This window comes from Protopterus annectens, chromosome 5.part0, assembly GCF_019279795.1.
Source record: "Protopterus annectens isolate FY-2018-M chromosome 5.part0, PAN1.0, whole genome shotgun sequence".
NCBI lineage: Eukaryota > Metazoa > Chordata > Ceratodontiformes > Protopteridae > Protopterus > Protopterus annectens.
This window is the reverse complement of record NC_056735.1, coordinates 805,781,630-805,790,347: the sequence shown is the minus strand read 5'-3', so window position 1 is coordinate 805,790,347 and position 8,718 is coordinate 805,781,630. Positions and strand designations below refer to the sequence as shown.

Below are 8,718 nucleotides of genomic sequence, written 5' to 3'. Positions count from 1 at the left end.
GCAGTCAAACACTGTTGCACTCCCTGCAACTTATATATGCCAACTCTGGGATCCCACAACAGTGAAAAAGGGCAAATTACAAGTTTTCAATGTTTTGAGTTTCGGATGCTTTGTGCCAGTAGCAGCTTTTAGATGTTTTGACTTTAGATCAAATGAATATCACCCAAATATGTATGTATATGGGTCCCTATCAGCTGATTGATTTATAAGAAATGCAAAGATCATGTGGTCAACACCATATGTTCAAGTTTATGAAAACCAAAAGCTTTTGAATGGAGGATGCCCCCTGCAGAAAACATAAAAAAAGATTTTTTGTGGGGTTTTTTTGATGTTTGATTGTTCAGAAACTCAGTCATATGGTCTCAACCATATGAATTTTGAGCGTCTATAAACTCAAACATCTGAAATAGACCCATGTGTGTGTGTTTGTGTGTGTGTGTGTGTGTCTATCACTCTCTCTCTCTCTCTATATATATATATATATATATATATGGGTCTACCTGACAACGCCGAAAGCTGACAACGCCGACGATGAGAACACCGACACCAGAAGATCGAAAACTGAGATGACCGACAGATGAAAACCCCAACGCTGAGAACACCGACATGTGAAAAGGCTGTGTAAGTATGCAGTAGTGACGGACGTTAGGGTTAGGGTGCGAGTAAGGTAAGTGTGCGATATTGATGGACTCTAGAGATAGGGGTGGGTTAAGTGAGTTAGGGTTAGGGCGTGGGTTAGGTGAGTGTGCGATAGTGACAGTCTTTAGGGTTAGGGGTAGGTTAAGTGAGTTAGGGTTAGGGCGCGGTTTAGGTGAGTGTGCGATAGTGATAGTCTTTAGGGTTAGGGGCGGGTTAAGTGAGTTAGGGATAGGGCGCGGGTTAGGTGTGTGTGCGATAGTGACAGTCTTTAGGGTTAGGGGTAGGTTAAGTGAGTTAGGGTTAGGACGCGGGTTAGGTGAGTGTGCGATAGTGATAGTCTTTAGGGTTAGGGGCGGGTTGAGTTAGGGTTAGGGCGCGGGTTAGGTGAGTGTGCGATAGTGACGGGCCTTAGGGTTAGGGTTTGGGTTAAGGTTATAGACAGTTGTGTATGTAAGGTTTAGTGTGGGTTTGTAAGGATTTTGGTGTGCTTGTGTTGTGTGTGTGCTTTTTGGACAGGGGATTTGTTTTGTTTGTTGATTGTCGGGATTGTGGTGTGTCGGGCATATGAGGTTTCGTGTTTGTGAACTTTCGGTTATGTGGTGTCGGTGATTTAGTTGTCGGTGTTGTAGTGCGTCGGTGTTGTCAAGTAGACCCATATAAATATATATATATATATATATATATATATATATGTGTGTGTGTGTGTAGATGCATACACACAAGCAAACACACACATGTATATATACACATATGTATAAATCAACACTCATTCGGAATGCATTGCATTTTGTAGTAGTCTGCACTTACTTGCCAAAGATGTTGTGTGATTTTACAAGTAAGTCATGGAAAACACTCACAGTGTAATATTTAATGACTATTAAATGAGTAATCATGACTCAGATGTCACTTCTTGAAATATCCAATGTATCCATTCCAGTGTGGTTTGTTTTTGTATTCTGACATTTAATCACAAAAGTTGCATTTCTTTTATTGCCTTCATAATTTGATTTATGTCTTCTTGTATTAGTGGTTCCTTTCTTTTCCACTTTCTTGCAATTGCTTTTTTTACAGCTGGAAATGAGAAATCCTACAGAGCCCTTGTTGATTAATTATTTCTCTCAGTTTTCTGTAATCTAATCCTTCAGAGATTTTGTGATAAACAATTTTTCAGACTATACACCATTGCACATGTTCTGTATTTTCCCTTAAGTTGTTCTAATTTAGGAAACAGCCAAAAGATATGCATAAAAATCCAGTTAAATTAGTAACACATTTCCAACAAACGAGTGTAACACTCAGGCATTCCAGAGAGACTTGCAGGAGTAAAAAAAAAAATACATAATTAAATAGGCATTTCTTCCAAACAGAAAAAAAACTTCCTGTCTTTTGTAGCATGTCTGAGGAGCTAGGACAACTCCCAGTTTACATGTGTAATTGTAGTATTTGGCCCTTTCTCTCAAATAATTAATGGGCAAGTAAAGTACTTAAACTCTTCCTCACAATTAATTATAAGCATGTTTGTCTCTTTTCTGCTTTCTTCTTTTAGCATTCATGTAGTTTAATTATGACTCCCTTTCCTGGCAAGAAGTATCTAAAACTCAAAATATTGAAAACTTTGAATTTGCCCTTTTTCACTGTGATTACAGCTAACATATATAAGTTGCAGGGGGTGCAGGGGTGGTTGACTGCTAAAATATGTGACTGCTAAATATTTTGGGACATACCACTATGTTTTTTGCCTAGATTTAATCCAGGAAGGAACTAATTTTGTTGAGTCATCAAACTGGACTGTGCTGAAAAAACGTCATTATTAAGTTATGATACAATTCTTTCTTTATACCAGTTTCTGCACCCTGTCCATGTATTGTCCCCACATCATTATTTTTCCTGTGATCATTAACTGAACCCAGTATATGAATACTCTTCCAACTTTCAGATTTTTGGAAATTTTTGTTCCTTGCAGCTCTCATTTTGTAACATTTTAGGCAACCATTTCAATCAAGTTAGTATGGTTGTCTGTTGTAACGATTTTATTTTATCTTTCTTTTCACACCCATTCTCACCAGCCATCAGGCATCTGTAGTAAGACTAGAGCTCACTTAAGATTAGGGGGTCATGCATTTCAACTGCTGAGAATTAGGCATAGTGCTGTGATTTGGGCCTTCAAATTTAGCCTTGCTTTTAAGTGATGTTACTCAGAAAGTCAGACCTAAAAAAACAACAAATTATTCAACTCTGGTGTGAACTAAACTTTTCAGAAATTCAGACCTGTTCATAAGTACATACCTTAAAAATGAATAAATTTATTCAGGGATTCCCTATCACTATTTTATTTTATTTATTTAACATTCATCAGGAAAGTCCAACTTGGAATGGAGCCAATTTTTCAGCGAAGGCCTGGGGAGAAATGGTTCAGACGCATGTCTTTGAAATGGGAGAGAAACCAGAGCACCTGGAGGAAACCCATACGAATGCAAAGACGACATGCAGACTCCGCACAGAAGACACTCCAGCTGAGAATCAAACCATTATAAAGGTATAGGTTCATATGTTCATAAGTAGGTACTAGGCTATCTGCCCGAAGGCATTTATAAGCCTAGCCAGAATGTGTTGGCTTTCGCCACCTCCTTAGATTAGTTCCCTGTGCCTCTGTCCAGCAGAGCCATTGAAGTGATCCCCGGGATAAACTTTCTGTTTCCCATCTACTCGTCAAGGTTACTCTTGAAGAGTGTTAGCGAGGAGTTCTGCCTAATATAGATTGGAATCTTGTTCCAAAGCATGGGAAGTCTCTGGGACAGGAATCTATCCCCCCAGCATGTCCTATTTATTGTTGTGATGAGGCTTAGATCCCTAGAGCATGTGGTTGAGGGGATAAGGTTTTCTTTAGGTGGAGCGTGTCCATCAATTCTGGGTTGGACATGGCCTTGTATGTCAGGCAGAGATCACCTCTGAGTCGGCGGTATGCAACTGGGTACAGCTGGAGTTTCTTCAGTCGAGCTGCATAGGGCATCTGTTTCAAGCCAGTGATCCTCTTGTTGAGGTACTTCTGTGGTCTTTCCAGCTGTTGCAGGTGTATTGTAAGGTACATCCCAAATGGGGCATTGTACTCTAATCCAAAATGTATGAACGAAACCAGAAGCGGAGAACTCCGATAATATAATTAAATAAATTTATTGAACAAATTAACTCCTAAAAACGGACGACCAAAGCAAATACTATAAACGCCTTCACAATCACAGTATGCGTTTTCGTCTTATTACATAGACTTCATCTATGATGGGTCTGATGAGTGATGATTAGAGGGGCACAATGACCTTTTTGATCTGGATGCGAACCCTTTAGTGATTAGGTGGGCCACATAGAAGGATTTTCTAACCACTTTGGCAGTGTGATTATCAAAGGAGAGATTACTATCTACTTGGGTCCACAGATCCCTTATTACGTTTTCCGTATTTAGGGGGCTACCACCTATGTGGTAGTTTGTGTGTACTTTGTTTTTTCCAAAGGGGATGACTATGCACTTTTTGGCATTTAGCTTGAGGCCATGATTTTGACGCCAGGTATCCATCTCATTGAGACCATTTTGGAGGATGTCTGTGTCAGCCAGAGTGCCAATTATAGCCCCTAGTTTGCAGTCGTCTGCGAACTTGGTCAGCCATAGTCCTCCTGTGCTTGCCTGTACCTCTGAGAAGTATAGCATGAACATCTGTTGTGATCAGCATTATCATTTTCTTTCGGCTGTTCCCGTTAGGGATCGCCACAGCGGATCATCTGTTTCCATTTCTTCCTGTCCTCTGCATCTTGCTCTGTCACACCAGCCACCTGCATGTCCTCTCTCACCACATCCATAAACCTTATCTTAGGCCTTCCTCTTTTCCTGTTACCTGGTAGCTTTATCCTTAGCATCTTTTTCCCAATATACTCAGCATTCCTCCTCAGCACATGTCCAAACCAATGTAATCTTGCCTCTCTGGCTTTGTCTCCAAACCTTCCAACCTGGGCTGGCCCTCTAATATACTTATTCCTAATCCTGTCCACCCTCGTCACACCCAGTGCAAATCTTAACATCTTTAACTCTGCCACATCCAGCTCAAACTCCTGCCTTTTTGTCAATGCCACTGTCTCCAACCCATATAACATAGCTGGACTCACTACCCTCTTGTAGACCTTCCCTCTCACTCTTACTGGTACTCGTCTGTCACAAATCACTCCTGACACTCTTCTCCACCCAATCCATCCTGCCTGTACTCTCTTCTTCACCGCTCTTCCACACTCACCATTACTCTGAACTGTTGATCCCAAGTATTTAAACTCATCCACCTTCGCCACCCCTACTCCTTGCATCCTCACCATTCCTCTATCCTCCCTCTCACACATATATTCTGTCTTAGTCCTGCTGACCTTCATTCCTCTCCTCTCTAGACCATATCTCCATCTCTCCAGGGTCTCCTCAACCTGTTCCCTACTCTCACTACAGATCACAATGTCATCTGCAAACATCATCTGTTGTGATAAATAACAAAATGTTCCACTTTCTGGCCATCAGGTATGATTTTTAATGCTCAAACGCTGAGAGGTTTGGGGAGGGGGCATCATTAATGTCATCAGTTTTTTTTACAGAATACCTCATTCAGCTGGTGTGGGAAGCTTTCTGGGCATCACTAGTCAAGTTTTAAATTTAACTAACAATGAAGTATGCATATTGCATGATTTTATGGAAATTAACGTATGACTACCTTTTTTAACTGGAATAGCTATGGGTGCAACATGTGCCCCAGTTTATGTGAACTTTGTTTTTCCTGCATGGCAAAACACCTTTACTGAAGTTCTCAACATGCCAAAATGTATTTGTACAGTTATAGCTGGTTCCTTGGTGACATTCTTATTTTTATGTGATGGGAACCAGGCTGAAATCATTGAACTTGTCAGCTATAGTGAGAACACAACTTATTTGAAGATCACTTAAATTCAGGATTGTGTCATACTAGGTTCATAGGAGTGTTCTAGGCTAACGGCCCTGGATCCTATATAAGCCTAACTCAAGAAGATTTCTGGCATCATGCCACCCAAAGTTAGTTCCAAGTGCCCTGTCAAGCAAGGCCACTGAAGTGATCCCCAGGGTAAACTTCCTATTGCCCATCCACTCGTCAAGATTTTTCTTAAAGAGGGCCAGTGAAGTGCTCTGCTTGACGTGAATGGAAAGTTTGTTCCAGGGTATGGGATGTCTCTGTGTTAGGAACCTGTCTCTCCAGCATGTTCTGTTTATTGTGGTAATGAGGTTTAGGTCCCTGGAGCGTGTGGCATGGAGGGATTGGGATTTCTGTAGGTGTAGCATATCTAGCAGTTGTGGGTCAGACATGGCTTTGTAGGTCAAGCAGAAATCGCCTCTAAGTAGGTGATAAGAGACAAAGTATAGCTGGAGTTTTTTGAGTCTGTCCGTATAGGGCATGAGTCTAAGGCCTAAGATCTTCTTAGTGAGGTATTTTTGTGGCCTTTCCAGTTGTTGTAGGTGTCTAGTAAGGTACATACCAAATGGGGCATTGTATTCTATAATAGGTCTAATGAGGGACGATTAGAGAGGGATTATGACCTCTTTCTTCCTGGATGATAAACTTTTTGTAATGAGATGTGCCACATAGAAGGACTTTCTGACTACAGTGGCAATGTGGTAATCAAAGGAGAGATTGCTGTCAACATGTACCCCCAGGTCTCTTATCACACCTTCGGTGTTTAGTGGACTACTGCCTATGTGGTAGTTCATGGGCACCAGACTTTTCCCAAAGGGAATGAAAATGCATTTTTTGGCATTGAGCTTAAGGTCACGGTTCTAGCATCAGTCATTGGTGTCAGTGAGGCCTTTTTTTAGAATGTCTACATCAGTTGGAGAATCATTAATGGCTCCCAGTTTGCAGTCGTCTGCTAACTTGGTCAGCCAGAGTCCATTTGTGTTGGCTTGAACTTCAGAGAAGTAGATGCCAAACAGGACATGACCTAGGACATCCCTGTGGGACACCACTTGTAACTGGTCAGTAGTCAGATTTGGAGTCCACTACTTTCACAGTGTGGAATTTTTAGATATTTTTGTTATTCAGAATTCCACACAGTCTTACTTTAAATATACAATTTTAAGAAGACTTCCTTTTCAGGCTTATACTTTCATTTTCAGACTTGTCATCCACACCATCAAAAGAAATTCTTGTTTAAGAACAGATGGTTTTATCACATTATGCATTTTCAGCCCATTTTGGGGAATCCTTATTTTCAAATGCCCGATCAAACAAGTTGATTTAATTTTGAATGCCAAGTAGAAAAAATGTACATTTTGATGATGAAGTCCATGGTCATAACTGGTTTTCAATGTTTTTTCTTGTTTAGAGTTACTAGTTGCACACTTAATTTCCTGGTTTTTGCATGGTTAATTCATAGACATGTCCTTGTGCTCACGGAAGGTGCCACAGCTAAATCTAGCAGTTTCCAAGATTGTAGGAAATGTGATTCAGAGACATGATTAGCCACAATGAGGAAGCTCTCATTGTTGGCTAATTTGCATGCCTCTTAATCATATGGTATAACTGCTAGTGCTAATCATTACTTTCATTCGCTAATTCCCGCTGACGCCCATGCTTTGCTTTGCCACAGGTACCCCCATTATTCATTCTTCTACACACATACATATTTTCACACACACACACACACACACACACACACACACACACACACACACACACACACACACACACACACTCACACATATACGCACACACACACACACACACACACACACAAATACCTGTGAACTGACCATGATTTTACAGAAGTCCCCAATTTTGCCTGTGATCATTAACTGAACCCAGTATATGAATCTTCTTCCAACTTTCAGATTTTTGGAAATTTTTGTTCCTTGCAGCTCTCATTTTGTAACATTTTAGGCAACCATTTCAATCAAGTTAGTATGGTTGTCTGTTGTAATGATTTTATTTTATCTTTCTTTTCACACCCATTCTCACCAGCCATCAGGCATCTGTAGTAAGACTAGAGCTCACTTAAGATTAGGGGGTCATGCATTTCAACTGCTCTTAAAAATTCTCCGTCCCTCATAAATCATGGATGATTACAGTCAGTAATGGCAGACATTATCATTTTATATGTATTGTTCAGAAAATGCTTTGTGATGCAAAATCTCTTGATTTGTTAACCTTTTATGTGATTTAGAATAATATTTAAAAAGTGTCCCTGATGTTTGCTGTACCCCCTCATTATTAGTCTTTGGTTGTTAATCTACCAGAATTGAGAGGTAGGCTAATACCCCATCCCCTCACACACACACACACACACACACACACACACACACACACACACACACACACACACACACACACATCTACTACTGATCCTCTAACTAATCATCCTGCTGTGACCACCCAGGCAGACACACACACACACTCTCTCACACATACACACACACACACACACACACACACACACACACACACACACACACACACACACACACACAGCTGTTGCAGGCACACACATATGCACGCATGCACACAGTCAAACACACATGCATCCACCATAACGTCCTGTCCACTGGCACTTACCTGATCTTTCATTTTACAAGGTCTGCATATTGACTACAGTGGGGAATGCAGCATTTTGCCATATTTATTAACATGACCATCAGTGAGCTGCGGTGGTGGTGCTGCGGTAGCGTTGTCGCCTCACAGTAAGACGTCCTATTTGATTCTTAGCAAAAGCGTCTTCTGTGTGGAGACATGCGTGAATGGGCGTACCTTCATTGAAGGTTGTACATCAGGGCTGGCAACTCGGTACGTAGAAATCTACTGCCAATCATTAGCGGACCGGAGTTCTGCTGTGGCGACCCCTAACCGGGAAAAGCCGAATGATACTACAACAACAACAACAACCATCAATGATAATTTACTAAGCTAAATGATTCTTTGAATTGTTTGGCCTTTTAACTGTCCTAAGTGGATGCAATTCCTGGAGAGAGCACATGGCTAATTAGTATATGCCATTCACTTGGAATGCCTCATTAGCTTTTAACATAGCTATGGA

The 8,718-nt window shown here is 41.0% G+C and overlaps 1 protein-coding gene across 1 annotated transcript in view; it reads left to right on the top strand.

Annotated features, from left to right (window-relative positions):
- The window catches only part of PIWIL4 (piwi like RNA-mediated gene silencing 4), a 1,045,202-nt gene that overhangs the window by 76,751 nt on the left and 959,733 nt on the right, over nt 1–8,718 (top strand). The gene's annotated exons all lie outside the window — the stretch shown is intronic.